Below are 17080 nucleotides of genomic sequence, written 5' to 3'. Positions count from 1 at the left end.
AAATCTGCCTGCCTCTGCCTCCCAAGTGCTGGGATTAAAGGCGTGTGCCACCACTGCCCGGTTATTTTTTGTTTTGTTGTTGTTGCTTGTTTTGAGATAGTGCCGACCCTCACTACCTATAGCTTGGTGTGATTACTCCCTGTGTGATGGGACTTTCTGTTAGGCAAGCTTTTTGAAGATCAATATGAAGATAAAAATTATTGAGATGATGCTACCTAGATGAATTGATGATTTTATAGAATTTCTGACTTGATTTTAAAAAGGTTAGTTTGATTTGAATTCCAAATGTATTCCAAGCCTCAAACTCATTAAATAACGGAGGATGACATTGAATTCAAGGTGATCTTATTGTTTAGCCTTATTAGTGCTGGGATTACAGGCTTGTGCTCCCATGGTCTATTTGGTTTTATTATGTTTTAAATTTCCTTAGATTCTTTATTGGATGATCCATTAGTTACTGTGGGGTACTCAAGAGAAAAGAATACTGAGCCACAGGTTTAAGTTAATAGACTTTATTGGCTAGCCAGTGACTGGGTATTTGGGATCCCAGTGTACCACTGAGCCATTCTCAGGGTAAGCTTTTAAGCACAAAGCAGGCTGACATACTTCAGTTAACAAGAACAGTTAGCCAGACTCAGAACTACAGAAACTGAAAAGCATGGTTAGTATATTCAAAGACTTTCATAGAGCTACGGACTTTGATGGATTGGGTCTTTGTTTTCATTTTGGAAGCTGGTGCTGTCTATGTGCTGAATTTTAGGGCCTAAATGGTATTTCCATTACTGAGTCAGTTGTGCTAAGGTCTGGAGGTCTGTTACAACTGATGTCCTTAATGGAGAAACATACACACACACACACACACACACACACACACACACACACACAGCTAAGATATATCCCAAGACCAGCTATCCATATCTCATAGCCAAAATGTAACTCATGTGATTTCCTTGAAACACTCACCCAAATCATAACACTTAAGCTGCTTTTTCTTGGCATGATGTGGTGGTACCATGCAAGAAAAGCTGCAGTGGGCACATGAGCTCCCTAGAGACAGCCTACCATCCTGCTCAACTGTGATGGGTACGTTCTAGTGCACCATGACCCTAGAGACTTCATCCCAGGATTGCTTCTTGCTACTGATGTGCTTCCTCATGTTTGTCATTGCTATACTTCTCATTCACTTGGCTTGGTGTGAGTAGTCACTGGCCAACCCTCACTGCCTATAGCTTGGTGTGATTACCCCCTGTGTGATGGGCCGTTCTGTTAGGCAAGCTTTTTGAAGATCAATACAAAGATAAAATTTCTTGAGATGATGCTACCTAGATGAAATGATTTTATGGAATTTCTGACTTGATTTTAGAAAGGTTAGTTTGATTTGAATAATTTTGGGAAGTTAGGATAGTTTACAAAAAATATAAAGTTAGGAAATTAGGAGAGTTGATAGAAAGTTTTAAGTTTGAATTAAGAATAAAATGTGCCCTTTCCTGATAGAATGGCAGAAACTGCTTGAATTAGAGAAAGGAGTACAGTGAGCAGTCAAGCATTACAAACATGTAATTGTAGAGGTAAGAAGAATAGGCTTGGAACAAGCTAATGATCAAAGTAACACTCTAGGTTGAGCCTGAGTTTTTGGATCTTGTGATCTGGGGATGAGGTAACAGGTTTCTGTGTATACCAGAAAATAATAAGGATATAATAAAGAGCAAATAATTCCATTATGAATATAAGGACAGAAAATAGATGATTAGCCAGCTTAGGTGAACAAAACTTCAAAAATAAGACATAAGAAAGATGATTTGCTCCTCAGTAAGTATAGGTTGTTGTCAACCAAGCAAAGAGAAAACTTGCTACTATAGACTTGGCTTGTTTAAACTTCATTAATCAATGACTAAAAATTACTGCTTTGAGGTTACTATGAACTTTTGGAAAGAAAGATAAGAATTGTTTAGTTAGGTATAAGTTTCATATAAGAAATACGGATTCAATATCCTGTTGTAATTTTCTTTTGTGTAATGATTTTGATTTGTTTTGAGAAATATTTTTATGATGATTATCTCTGGAAGATGTGTAACTTATGGCTATGAGGTAATTTTCTTCCTAATACAAAAAAAATTGTCTCTAGAGGTATAAAAAGGGGTTAAGAGAAAAAATAAATGGCTGGAACTTGTCCTTGCTTCAACCATTCTGTGTGTGTGTGTGTGTGTGTGTGTGTGTGTGTGTGTGTGTGTGTGTGTGAGAGAGAGAGAGAGAGAGAGAGAGAGAGAGAGTTTGATTCCCCATCTCCCTTCTCTAACCTCTGTAGCCCCTGTAAGTATCTAGATTCGCCCATGTTAGCTGTTCTCAACACTGACTCCTCATAGGCTGCCTGCCTTAGTTTACCCTCTGGTGCTAAAGCTGGTCTTTGGTGACTTGGTAATATAAAGTTATCAGCTGGGCTGGAGAGATGGCTCAGAGGTTAAGAGCACTGACTGTTCTTCCAGAGGGTCCTGAGTTCAATTCCCAGCAACCACATGGTGGCTCACAACCATCTGTAATGGGGTCTGATGTCCTCTTCTGGTGTATCTGAAGAGAGCAATAGTGTACTCATATACATAAAATAAACAAAAATATTTTAAAAAAATAATAAAGTCACCAGCTACATCATCCACAGCACATGTGCCCTTAAAACAATGTTAATAGATAACAACCAGTCATAAAAAGACCAAGTTCTCATTCTTTATAATCTTTGCTGAAGTTCTATGAAAGCTGTTCTCAAACTCAAGATCCATTTGTCCTGAGTGTTGTAGGTTTATCCTGCAAGCTTAGGGCTATAGGAAAGTGTCATAATATCAGTTCCAGTTTGATTTGCTTTTTATTTTGTAGTACTAGAGATTGAACCCAAGACCCTGTAAACGCTAGATAAGTTCTCTACCACTGAGCTACTCCTGCCCTGATTTCATTTTTTAAGCATTTATTTATTTTCATGTGTATGAGTGTTTTGCCTGCATATATATCTATGAACAACATGCATGCCTGCTACTAAGGAAAACAGAAAGGGCTTCAGATCCTCTAGGACTGGAGAAACTAACAGCTGTGAGCTTCCATATGATGTAATAAAATTGAACCTAGGTCCTCTAAAAGAACAGCCAGTGCTCTTAACCACTGAGCCTTCTCTCTAGGCCTTGATTTCATCTTTGACCCAGAAAAAAATTAAGTTTTCTTCTTCAAGTTTTGACCAATCCAGCTCAGTCAGTCAATGAGTTCTCCAGGGAGGCAACAAGGATTGGAAAAAAAGAAAATAAAAAGACAATTAGACAACACTATAACATGACCCCCAGGCAATTCTGAAGCTGAATTAGAGGGTTTTTTTCCCCAGTCTGTTTTTATATCATTCTAGGTACATACAAAGAATATGGTCAGTCCTTAAGACATAAACAAAGTAGTCAAGGAACAAACAAAGCATAAATAAAGTAGTCAAAGGACAAACAGGACAAAAATCTAAGTAATCAAACAAGGCAATAAACAAAGTCTCATGGTCACTATGTCTAGGGGTTTATCAGGATGACCAAGATACAAGGAACACAATACATTCCTCGGCTGTGTTTGCCTTGAGCCTACTTCGTTGTCCCAGACCAATATCAAATTCCTGCCAAATTCCTAGAAGCATCCCCAGAGTTCTCCACAAAGTCTTCTCTTTTTCCCCATTTCCTTCTCCTTCTATCTTTGGTAGGAAATAAAAAGAAAACTATGCAGAGATACTTAAAGACCATAGATATATATCTGTATTTTTGTGATATTGAAGCCTATATATCTTATTAGCAATATTAAATGTAAACCATAACTGATGTTAAAATACCAACTCTAGGTTTATTCTGGAACCAAACTTGATGGACCATGGTCCAGGGATACAGAATTAAGTGACCCCAAATTCCATGTTTCAACATGAAAATAGTTTCTTTAATTTTTTTTGTTTTTTTTTTGTTGTTGTTGTTGTTTTGTTTTTTAAGACAGGGTTTCTCTGTGTAGTCCTGGCTGTCCTGGAGTTCACTCTGTAGACCAGGCTAGCCTGGAACTTAAAAATCCACCTGCCTCTGCCTCCCAAGTGCTGGGATTAAAGGCGTGCACCACCACTGCCCGGCCCTGAAATTTTTATAACAAAAAAAACTTATAAATCAATAATCTTTTCTGTCTTTAGTTTTTTTCTTTTGTTGTTGTTATCATTGTTGTTATTGTTTTGAGACAGGGTTTCTATGTAGCCCTGGCTGTCCTGAAAAGGAACTCTCTATGTAGACCAGGCTGGCCTCAAACTCAAAGATGTGCCTGCCTCTACATCCTGAGCTCTGGGATTAAAGGTGTGCACTACAACAGCTGAATGTTTTCTTTATTAATTTTTAAAAATTATTTTGTATCTATGATAGTTTTTCCTGTACATATGTATATACACCACTAACATGTCTGCTGAATATAGAGGTTGAAAGATGGCATTGGATTTCCTAGAACCAGAGTTATGGATGGTTGTGAGCTACCATGTGAATGTTGAAAATTGGACCCTGGTCCTTTGTAAATACAACAAATATTTTAAACCACATTATCATTTCTCTAGTCCCAAGACAATTTTCAAATACATTATTGGAAATATCAGAGAGGTGGGTTACAACCAAGAAGAGAAATATCAGCTGTAGGTAAGCCCTAAATATTATAATAACTTTTTTTCACTTTAGTTGGAGAAAAATAGTTTGTTGAATTAATAAAGTCCAAATGATATTTTTGTTAGTTGTGGAATATTAAGTCTGACACAGAGGTAGATGGGCAAGAAAAGGCTATTTAGGAGATTAAAATAGTCCAAGATTATAGGGATACCTGTGTGGACTGCTGTCTATATGCAGGTGAGGGCAGGTACCAGATAAGGTGAGAGCCTGTGATTGGGCAGTGGACAAGGAAGGAGGGCTGAGAATTTTACAAAAGGGTACAGAAGGACAGAGAAGGGGAGAAGAAGGGAAGGAGAGGAAGAGATAAGATGGAACTTATAGAAGAGGAAGAGGAGCCAGAACCACACAGTCCTGGGAGCCATAAGTATTGAGGATTTATTAGATAGATGATTAGATAATAATTAGGGTGTGTCTGCCCCCATCTAAGTGTGTAGCTTGTATTTATATCAATTGAATTTTGAATTCCTTGTGTGGGCATTTTGTGGGTTGAAAATTTACTAATATAAATCTAACTGATAAATTACAAGCCTCTAGAGTTGTGATTTTATTGGGGCTAGGAATGTGAGCAAGAGAACCTCAAGATGGGCAGTCACTGCATGGGGCTAGTCATAGAGGCAGCGAGGTCACTGGGGCCAGAGAGTAGCGCAGGATGGTGCCTTTTATAATATTTTCTGCAACATACCTGCACAAATTAAAGCTGATAATGCTCTCAAATATATATTCTATAAGATAAAGCATTTTTCTGCATATTACAATATAAAGTATATTATTGGTATACCACACATTCCCACAGGACAAGCAGTTATAGAAAGTGCCAATTGTACTAAAAAAGAGATGCTTATTAAACAAAAAGGAAGAGTAAAATCCCCTAGGGACAAACTAAATAATGCTTTGTTAACTCTAAATTTTCTTAATGTTGGTGAAAAGGGAATAACAGAAGCTGAGAGATAGCAGGATATTGAAAAAAATTGAAGAACTAAGCCAACCAATATGCTATAAGGATGTGTTGACATTAAAATGGAAACCTGAAATAGTTTTAAGATGGGGTCATGGTTATATTTATATATCTACAGGAAATGAAAAAAGTATGGTTACCAATAAAACTTACAAAGATTAGAACTAACCAGGGATAACCTGTTATCAGCGGAGACATGAATGTCTCCACAAAGCAAATAGCCCAAGTGATTCACTCTCACAGACTATCTCAGTTACTAATTTCTCCAAAATATGCATGCAAATCAACTTCAAAAGGCCTTTGTGTGATTGATCACACAAAGACTAGGTAACACAAACTGGACAACACAAAGCTAGACAGCACAGAGACGAATGCATGGTACCTGAGCACAGGTAACCACCCACATGGAAGAATGTAAGTTAAAATAAATGGGGTATTTTAGTTATGATCCAGTCAGAGTAGAACCTAGCTATATGGCCAAGGTATCTATAAATATATTTTGAATCTGAGTCTTATTTCTCTGAACATGGGGCTGGAAGGAAGAACCAGAACCTAACTTCAAAAGATAAAATGTAACTAAGCTCTAGACATGCAGTGTTACAACTTATAGACATCATTGAAGTTCTAATCAGTCAAACATTAGCCTTTGCAAACAGAGCCTAAATAAAGTTTTCCAGTGCCAAGTCCTTCATAGCCTTGGAAGGGAAGATGTGACATGATTTCCCACCCCTGGAGCAGAGCGGCAGGACACTCCACAAGTGTTGACAGTTGTTAGGCCAGATGCTTGTTTGTATAATAATGTACATAATTTACTTTCTGTTCCTCCTTCAGGCAATATTCTCCTTGCCAAGGTTAATGACTCCATGATAATCAAAGACAGCACAAGTCTGGGAGGCAAAGGTGTGTCTGTGTCCTTAGCAAAAATGATAAACACTGAGACCTTTAGAAGAGCTTTTAAGGCTATTGGAAAGAACTCTAAAACCACGAGTTCAAAAATATATAAACAGGATTTCTCAAAATATAAGGATGCAATACAAACTACATGAGGGGCTTCGTGAGCCTAAAAGAACAGAAGCAGTTGCACTATGAGCCAACTTGTCAGAAAGATAATGAGGAAGAAGAAAAGGAGATTTGGAGAGTGGTGATTGCAGGACAAGATCTCACCCAGCTAAGTTTATCATTTGTGCTTACAAAGGCAGGTAGATTCATAAGTTCAAAGTCAGCCTGGAACAGAGCCAGGTTAGGCCCAGGCATGGTGGAAATGGTGATCTCAGAGTGAGATCCCATCCAGCTGGCTTACTGTCTGTGCTTACAAAGGCAGGCAGAATTCATTTGCCATGTTAAAAAAAAAAAATATTTGCTGTCCTTTTCTAAGAATCAAGCAACTAAGGTCATAAAGTGATGATTCATGGGATAATCAAAAGGAAACTTGGGGTAAACAATTGAATTGATGTCGGGGTTCAGCCTCAACACAGGATCAGAGTTCTCAACTGGAAGCAGGGATACCTGGAAGGTGCATAATAAATATCACATACTACCTTTTGGGTACAAACTGACAGGCAATTTTTCAAGACTTAAGTTTCTCTCTTCTCTCTCTCTGCTTTCTTTCTCTCTCACTCATTTGCTCGCAGCTTGAGGCTGCACACACTCAGCATTCTCCTGCATGCTCTACTTTTCTCCTGTGTGCTTTTCTTGAACTCATACTCCTACACACCTCTGTGTTCCCCTCTTACTCTCACACACACTCTTCACACACACCTCACATACACCACACACACACACCATATGCACTCTCCTTTCACTCACACATACACTCTCCATACATACCTCACATTCTCTCTTCACTCACTCTTCACATTCTCTCTTCATTCACTACTCACATTCTCTCCTCACTCACTCTTCACATTCTCTCCTCACTTACTCCTCACATTCTCTCCTCACTTACTCCTCACATTCTCTCTTCAGTCACTCCTCACATTCTTTCTTCACTCACTCCTCACATTCTCTCCTCACTCACTCCTCACATTCTCTCCTCACTCACTCCTCACATTCTCTCCTCACTCACTCCTCACATTCTCTCCTCACGCACTCCTCACATTCTCTCCTCACTCACTCCTCACATTCTCTCTCTACTCACTCTGCACATTATCTCTTCATTCACTTTTCACGTTATCTCTTCACTTACTCTTTCCACATTCTTCTCATGCTCTCTCAACTTTTTTCTTGCCCCAGTCTTTTACTGATACTCCAAAAGCAGGTAGAAAAAAAAAAAGACATTGTATAATCATTGCCAAATCAAATTCAAAACCACATCCCACAAAGAATTAAGAATTACAATTGTTCCCCAAAGTTTCAAGCTTCCCTATTCCTAGGCCTGTAGCCAAAATAATAATTGCAAACTTATCATTATTTAAACTTTAACTTTTAACTTATTATACTTCAGAGCTCAAAGCTCCGAGGTCAGCTACTTGCATTTTCCTGTGAAGCTTAATGATAAATGACATGGGCAAAGCTGCCAGACAGTGGCCAGAAAGAATCAAGTTAACTCTTAACTCAATAGTTCCACTAGCTTTCTGCTTCTGTTCATTGCACATAATGACTCTCCTAAGAGTCCCAGTGTTTTGACTTAGTTTTACTAGTATAAAATTTTATATATTCTATACTTCCTTATCTAGGAACCACTCTTAAATGTTACACAGAACTTATTTCATAACTTCAATAGATATTTTCCTTTCTTGGAGTCCCAGTGTTGGCTCTATTTCATTTTCTAATAATCTCTTCAAACTTCCTTTACAAGTCAAGCATTAATCTGGAACTACCATTGTGCAGTTACTGCATTGTTTCTAAGATGAGAACACACAGCATGCACCTGGGCCATTAGGACTGTGCTGTGCTGTGCCCTGTGCCTCAATTTTTAATTGTTTAAGAATCATTACATCAAGGACCATCTAGTTTCACAAAATTCACCAGAGCAGAAGGAAGTAAGAAAGTCAGATATAATAGAATAATTATGCACACCAAGGCCAACTAAAAAATAGTCACGCACAAATGAAATCTATACAGCCATTGTCCAGGGCTAAGGTTAGGAGAAATAGAACAACTGTTTTTTACAAAGAGCTGCCACAGGCTACTGAGATGTCTCTGTCCCAGCTTACTGCAGGCAGTCCTTGTCATTCTATGCTGTCCTCAGCAAATTGATACATAAATAAAAGACTGGGCTTTGGTCTGTGCACACTGGGCTATCTGGATGAGCTGTCTGGAGATCTCCAGAGAGAACTGTCTCAGGCAGAACACAAGGCTGTCAGCTCGCACCCCACCTCTTAGACTTCAGGTAGTTTCTTTTGCTGCCCCAAACTCCCTTCCAGGACCCCTGACGAAGCCCAGGCTGATCCTTGGCATTGCAGACAGTTTCTTTCTATGAATTTTCATTCATACCTTTCAGACAGTTAGTAATTCAAAACTTTTAGAAAAAAACAAAAATGGATGTCAATGTTTTGACTTGTATTTCTATGTGAAGGGCCCAAGCATTGCAAACACAGATTTGAACAAGGTTTTGCCCTTTCTCCTTCCTTCTCCCTTGCTAAATTATTAGGTTACATTCCTAAAGCTAGCTACCAAGGTCTGTTCCCTTATTTGGCCACTTTGTTGTATCTAACTCATTCTTGAGGGTAATCATCAAAGTCCAACTATCAAAACATCAAGGTCCAACAATCAAAATCCATTATTTTGACTAACCTAATTAAAATACACAATTAGAATTTACCAACACATCCTATCTCATTATAACACAGACCTCCCTTATTTCCCTCTCAACACTTGGAAAACTATTTCTGCTGTTTCAGATTCAGCCACCTTGTCTCTTTGCCTTGCTTAATAAAGAATCTCTTTGTGTTTGGTTTGTGCTTAAAAATTGGTGTTTGGGTGTGATCATTGCCTAATCCAGGGTCCAGCAGGGAGCATCCTGTGTTACTTGGGTCCCTTTGCTGTGATTATTCAAAAGGCAGAACGCTTCTTTATTGCTTTGAACATTTGAGTTTCCTCCTGTGTGAATTACTTTTTTGAAATGTCTCTGGAATTAGCCCTCTGACACCAGTGAGAGTGGAAGAGAAGAGATTTATTTACCAGGGGACCTAAGCCAGAATAGCTCTGAAAGACTTCAGTTCTGAGTCCCCTTTGCCTTCACATATTATACTTTAAAGCCACAAGGTGGGGCCAGCCAGTAAGTAGGACTTTCCAGAAGCTTAAGTATATGCCAGCTAATTGGGAGGCTTTTGCTTTTTAAAAGCATACATACACACACAGAGCTGATAGGTGTAAGCTTTTGTGGTTAGGTTGCTAAGCAAAACCTATTGTTTCAGCTACTTCTCCCTTCAACCTGCCTTGGAACGCCTTTCCAAGTCATTCTGTTCCAAGTGGTAAGATGAAGTCATGATTGGCAATAAGCTATATAAACTGTGCTTTAAGTAAATTATTAAATAAATTAATAAATCAATATATTATTCAGGGTTTTCTAGAAAAACAGAACTGATATAATGAATATATAAATTTATGTAGGATTTATTAGAGTAGCTTACAAATTTTGGCTCAACTATTTCAACAATGGTGGTCCCTCAATGGAAAGTCCAAGAATCTAGTAGATTCATTCTTCAGTCCACAAGGCTGGCTGTCTCACCTTGTCTTCAGTATATACCAGAATCCCAAAAACAGTAGCCTCCAATACCAGTCAATGAATTTGCCATTGAGAGTGAGGACAAGCCTATCTTTCATATAGGCTGCCATTAGATGTGGCCCAGGTTTAAAGTGGATCATCCTACCTAAGGAAAAAAAATACATATTTAAGGTAAGTCTTCCCATTTCAAATAATTCAGTCAAGAAAAATACCTCACAGTTGTACCCAGTAGCTTGGGTTTTAGTTAACTGCACATGTAGACAAATTGACAACCAAGAACAGTTGTCATCATCAGCATTTACTAATAGGTCTTTTCTACTTTATTCTACCTCAACACCTTTGTACACTCATCTAATGTAATGCCATTTTGCTCCTGTGTATTTGGCTTTGTCAAGGAGAGAACTACCTACCACTCAGTGTTTGAAATTCATCCTTTTAGGGATGAATTTGGGATTTGCTAAGGAAGAGCTGTAGTCATCAGGCATAGTATTCTAGAGGAAAGCAAACCACTGTTTTGCAAGGTTTTGGGATGTATTTGTTTAGTGGCCATGTTGATTGTGGAGGCATAAGTGGATCCACACGAGCTTCCATAATGTGGCTTCCGCCACAAGATTGTTACTAGCTGTTAACTTCAGATACTGAAGGACATGACCAGTTTGCTTTGGGGCTTTCATTCCTTCTTTCTCTCTTTCTTTCTTTTTCTTTATTTCTCATATGACATTTGAAGACAGGATTTCATAAGCCAAGATTGGCCTTGAATTTGTAAACATCCTGCCTCAGCATCATGAATATTGGGATTATAGATGTGTACTACTATGTTTGGCTTAGACCTGAACTTTTAGGCAAAATTAATCCTCTTGGGCAACAGATTTCAACAGATTTTATTTGGATTTTTCTTTAATTTTTTTTTTTGGTATGAATTCAATGAACTGGCAATAATGAAGTTTTCTTGTGAGATCATAGTAAGGTAAGATGATTTAATTGCAAAGAATGATCACATAAAGATCACCTAATAACTTGAAAAATCCCAAGGGAAGGTCAGAATCCTGAGGACCCAGGTGGCAGCTTTATTTAAATGGCTGTTAGTGAACTTAGCAGACAAAAGTGTAATTAGAGTACTTACTCCATGGGAGTTTCTACAGGTGCATAAATCCCTAAGATATCTAGGATATCCTAAGGGTAATCAAAAATCAAAGCTAAGGAAATTTGAGGCAGAAACTTAAGTAGGAACTGCAGAAACCATGGAGGACCACTACTTTATGGTTTGTTCTCCCTGACTTCCTCAGATAGCTTTCTTACACAGCCCAGGCCCAGATACCTAGGGATAGTACTGCCGCAATCAAACTGGGCTCTCCCACATCAATTAGAAATTAAGAAAAATGCCTCATAGGCAAGGTAGCAAGTCAATCAAATGAAGGCAACTCTTTTTTTTTTTTTTTTGGTTTTTCGAGACAGGGTTTCTCTGTGTAGTCCTGGCTGTCCTGGAACTCACTCTGTAAACCAGGCTGGCCTTGAACTCAGAAATCCGCCTGCCTCTGCCTCCCAAGTGCTGGGATTAAAGGCGTGCGCCACCACTGCCCGGCGGAGGCAACTCTTTAATTAAAGTTCTCTCCTCTCATGTATGTCAAGTTGACTCCCAAGATTAACCATCACACAGGGAACAATTTAAATGAGACAAGTGGTAAGAAATACAATCTTGGAAGAGTGTCTTAGTGTTCTATTGCTGTGAAGACATACATGACCATGGCAAGTCTTACATAGAAAGCATTTAAATGGGGCTTGCTAACAGTTTCAGAGGTTTAGTCCATTATTGTTATGGCAGGAAGCAAGGGAGAGACATTTTGCTGGACAGAGTTCTAGATCCAGGTCTACAGGCAGCAGAAGAGAGAGAGAGAGAAAGAGAGACACTGAGCCTGGTCTGAACTTTAAAAACTCCAACCACTCCCAGAGACACACATCCTCAAACAAAACCATAACTAAACTAGGCCATACCTCCTAATCCCTCACAAACAGTACCGTTCCCTGATAAACAAGCTTTCAGATATAGAAGCCTATGGGAGCCACTCTTAGTCAAGCCCCCATAGAAGGGTGTTTTTCCTTGAGATACCATCTGTTTATCCTTTTCTCTGAAAAACTCCAGCTAGTTCGGGGAACTAGAATCCTAAAACCTGAACTGTCTTCTTTTTGTCCCCAAACAAATATGCCTTGCATTTCTACAAGTCAGTTTACAACTAGAATATGGAGTTATTGCTGTCTGTTACCACAAACATCAGTAAGCAGAGAAGAATATTGAATCTTTAGATGGCCATTGATCTGAGAAGGCAGAGTAATAGCAGTAAAGAAAAAGCCCAAACACCTCATCTCCATCTAACAGCTTTTTTATGGAAGGGAACAAAAACATTAAATCATCCTAATTTATTGGAAATAAGATAATAAATACAAGGTACTAGTATAAATGAAGCAATTTTTAATATAACATTCTTCAGAAAGTGTAGCTAGCATAGAAAAAGGACAAACATGGACAGCATTCTGATGGTTCAATGGCTAAGAGCACTGACTGCTCTTCTAGAGGACCTGGCTTTGATTCCCAGCACCATGATAGCTCATAACTACTTATAACTCCAGTTCCAAGGGAATTGGTACTTTCTTTGGGCTTCCCTTGCACCAGCAAGGGAATGTAGAGCACACTAATGCAAAAAAAAAAAAAAAAAATCATATAAATAATTTTGGGTTGTTGGTGTTGGTGGTGGTTGTTGTTGTTATTTGCAGCAAGGTTTCTCTGTATAGTCCTGGCTGTCCTGAAACTCACTCTGTAGACCAGACTACTGGCTTTGAACTTAAATATCATCCTACCTCTGCTTCTCAAGTGCTGGGATTAAAGGAGTGTGCCTAGACTTGGGCTGGAGAGATGGCTCAGTGGTTAAGTGCACTGTTCTTCCAGAGGTCCTGAGTTCAATTCCCAGAAACCACATGGTGACTCACAACCATCCGTAATGAGATTGTGAGAACAAAATTTTAAAACACCCACATTGAAGTAATTTTAGAAATTCATGGTCAGAAAAGGACCACCTATGTTATGATAAAAAATAGTCAGAATAATAACACTCAGGCCTGCCAGGAACAAGATGACCGAAAACAAAGGGACATGCCCTAGACAAGTCTAAACATGTCCAAGTGAGTAATGAGCCATCTGGTGTTTTTCCTTTCCCACCCTTCTGGGAAAGTCCAAAACTTCACGGTCACAAGGACATGTCTGGACACGTACTGGCACATAGTTAAAAATAACTAGACAGCTTGCCAACTCAACATCCTGCCTGTATGACTTAATTGTTAACCAATCACATGTAACCACGCTGGAATACCCCAACTTCCCCAATCCCTGCCCATAAATACCTCTTGCCTTCTGGGTTCTTCATCGAACTTGCTTTCTCCTGCATGTGATACAGTTCGATCGCTATTAAATCTCCTCTGCTTTTGCATCAAGAAGGTCTTCGTGTGTCATTGGGTGCCCGCTTATCTGGACTTGAGTGGGGGTCCCCTTGCAGGGGTCTTTCAAGATCTGATGCCCTCTTCTGTTGTGTCTGAAGAGAGAAATGGTGTACTCATATGCATAAAATAAATAAATAAATCTTTAAAAAGTATTAAAAGTGTGTCACCACCACACAACTAAATTTTTAAAAAGCTTAAATCCTCATACGACAAGAATTTTTGTCTTCTTCCCCTAGTTAGGGTCATTGTTGCTGCAATGAAGCACCATGACCAAAAGCAACTCAGCTTTGTCATGTAAAACGTTCTAGGGCTGGTGAGATGGCTCAGTGGTTAAGAACACTGACTGCTCTTCATGAGTTCAAATCCCAGCAACCACATGGTGGCTCACAACCATCCATCCATAATGAGATCTGATACCCTCATATGGATGTCTGAAGACAGCTACAGTGTACTTACATTAATAAATAAATTTTAAAATAAATAAATAAATATTTTAAAAGATGAAAAAAAAAAAAACCTTTCTAATGCTCAGAATCCTTAAACAAGCAGTTACCAGATAGGGGAGTGAGAAGGGGGACTAATGCCTCCTGTAACTTCAGTAAATTCTAATCCCATCTTGTGGTCGTTTGAATGAGAATGACTCCTATAGGTTCATATATCTGAACACTTGTTCCTCAAGTGGTTGAGTGTGGGAGCCGACAGAAGGCGGTTATCATCCTTGCAGCCATCTTGAGCCATATACCCTGACAAGAGACTTGTTTTCAACAGCCTACAACAGCTGAGCACACTCTGATAACATCTTGTTTTATATACACCTAGGATTTTCCCTTGGGTGTGTGTGACTTAAAGGTGTGACTTAAAGGTGTGACTTAGAGAGGTCAGACTTATAAAAGGCAAGAGGCAGACAGAAGAAGGGACTGGAAACTTGGAACTTGAAGGCACTAGGAACTAGGAACTAGGGATTAGGAACTAGAGATTTGGGACTTGGACTAGGAACAAGAAACTTGGAAAGAGAGAAGAAAAGAGACTTGAGAATAAATGGGACCGAATCACACTCTGTCTGGTCTCCATTCTTAGAGTCAGCCTGTGAGAACAAAATTTGAAAGCAGCATTGTAACAATAACAAAAATTCATGGTCAGCAAAGACCACCAACAATTTGTTAAATATAGTCATAATAAAAATATTAAGCCCCTGCAGGGGCAGGGTGACAAAAAATAAAGGCATGCAAGGGCGTGCCCAGACAAGTCCAAACAAGCCCAAGTGAGTAATGGGCTATCTGGTGTTTACTTCTCTCTCCCTCCCTTTTCTGGGAGGTCCTAGTTTCTACAAGTTCTGCCAGTTCTGCAAGTTGCTGATGTTTGAAATATCCAATCATGTGTAAGCGCGCGAAAATGCCTTCCTCCCCCCACCCCATGCTATAAAAGACCCTTTAACCCACCACACGTGGCCAAAAACCCTGCTCTTGGATCTAAAGAGCATGTCGTTTTTGACCGCCGGCTCCTCCCCTAATAAACCTCTGCTGATTGCATCCAGGTATGGTTTCTTGTGATTTTTGGGGGGTCGCGATTCCGGAGGCTTGAGGAAGGGTCTCCCGAGTATGGGGCTCTTCAAGCCCTCTCGCTCTCTCTTGCTGAACCCTGACCCGCAGACCAGAGCAGCAGTACAAGCCAGGACAATTTAGCCCCCAAAGCTTGGGGCAGTGCGGGCTCTAACAATTTTGGCCTCCAAGATATTGGCAGTTTGGGTTCCAACATTTGGCAGAGCAGTCCCCTACAGTTGAGCTGTTTTGGGAAGGATTAGAAGGTGTGGCCTTATTTAAGGCCACTGGGGTTGGCTTTGAGGTTTTAAAAGCTCAAGACAGGCCCAGTATAGGGTTAGATTTTACAAAACCTACTTTAATAAGGGTTTTTAAATGTTTTAACCTCCCTTCCAGCCCACCACCCACCAGAGGTAGTGGAAAGAAAAGGTTAATAGGGCAGAGGGGGATGCGGACCTGTTTAGAAATAGTTCTTTGGAGCTATTCCAATCTTCCTTGTCAGCATATCAGCAGTTCAGTTCACAGGAATCAGCAGCAGTAGTCCAATCCACTCATAAACATCATTTTCAAATCAGCTATGGCAGTTCAATCCAGAAGAAACTCTGAGTCTCTGACAATGACTCCAAGTTCATGGAAGCTGCAAGAAGCCACCGGAATATTACAAGATATTCTTTGGTGTGTTTCTATCTACAAAGTCTTTACTAAAGATGATTAGCAAGGAAGGCAAGGCAAACCAATGCTGCAGCATCATCAGGGAAGACCAGCATCAGCAAAGCACAAAGAAAACCAGTAAAGAGTAGCAAGGCAAATCAATGCCACAGCATTGTCTGCTGTGTGTTGGGTTATACTTTAAACCTTTCCAAACACCACGAGTCCTCTCACGAGTCCACTCCAACAAAACATCACATGCCCTTTTTCCAGGAACCTTCCAGAAAAACACTACATGTCTGTTCTCATCGAAACACCCTCTCACTTGTCTGCTTCAGCAAAACATCCTCTCATAAGACAGAGTCCAGAAAAACATCACAGGACCTAACTGAGTCTCCAAAGAAACCAGAAATTTTCACTTCAGCCCAGTCTCTTTCTCTGCCTCCAACTTGTGGATCAAGATGTAAGTACTTAGTCACTGATCAGAGGCCAAGTTTGCCTATCTACTGCCACACTTCCTGCCACGATGATCGTGGATTCTAACCTGGAACTATAAATTAAATGCTTCCTTTATAAGTTGTGTTGATCATGGTGTCTTTTCACAGCCATAGAAAAATAACTTTATCATACCTCATATTGAAAATATTCAAAAGGCAAATGTAGACATCCTAATTGCCAATCCCGCTCAAAGCCCACCAGCTTTGTTCACCATACTTAACCTACATGAAACTCAAGTTTTGATCCTCAGCATGCATGCTGGTAGGGAACCAAGTAACCTAGAAATAACAGGCATACTGTCTTTGTCAGTGTTCTGTTGCTGTGAAGAAACACCATGACCACAGCAACTCATAAAAGAAAGCATTTAACTTGGGCTTATTTACAGTTTCGGGAGTTTAGTCCATTATCATCATGGTAGGGAGCATGGCACACAGGTAGAGATGGTACTGGAGAAGCAACTGAGAGTTCTACATCTGGATCCAGGGGCAGCAGGAATAGAGAGATTGGATCTGTCTTGGGCTTTTGAAACTTCAATATTGTAGTTTTGTTATTGAACTTGGGTGAGGAATCCTGCCTGTCAGCAAGACAAACT

The 17080-nt window shown here is 39.6% G+C and overlaps 1 protein-coding gene across 7 annotated transcripts in view; it reads right to left on the bottom strand.

Annotated features, from left to right (window-relative positions):
- Positions 1 to 16308, bottom strand: part of Resf1 (retroelement silencing factor 1) — a 102601-nt gene extending 86293 nt beyond the window's left edge. The window contains exons 1-4 of one of the 7 annotated variants that reach the window (XM_076940931.1): positions 16198 to 16308; positions 15799 to 15979; positions 13709 to 13896; positions 10319 to 10460 (exon numbers count right to left, since the gene is read on the bottom strand). The gene's annotated coding sequence lies outside the window, so the exon portion shown is untranslated. Of the gene's footprint in view, positions 1 to 3230; positions 3246 to 10187; positions 10461 to 13708; positions 13897 to 15798 lie in introns of those variants that run through there. The other 6 variants (XM_076940930.1, XR_013112740.1, XR_013112739.1 and 3 more) reach the window with 6 other exon arrangements.
- Between the last annotated feature and the right edge of the window lie 772 nt (positions 16309 to 17080).

This window comes from Arvicanthis niloticus, chromosome 9, assembly GCF_011762505.2.
Source record: "Arvicanthis niloticus isolate mArvNil1 chromosome 9, mArvNil1.pat.X, whole genome shotgun sequence".
Taxonomy (NCBI): Eukaryota; Metazoa; Chordata; class Mammalia; order Rodentia; family Muridae; genus Arvicanthis; species Arvicanthis niloticus.
Note: the sequence above shows the minus strand (reverse complement) of the source record. Positions and strands in the feature narration are given on the sequence as shown.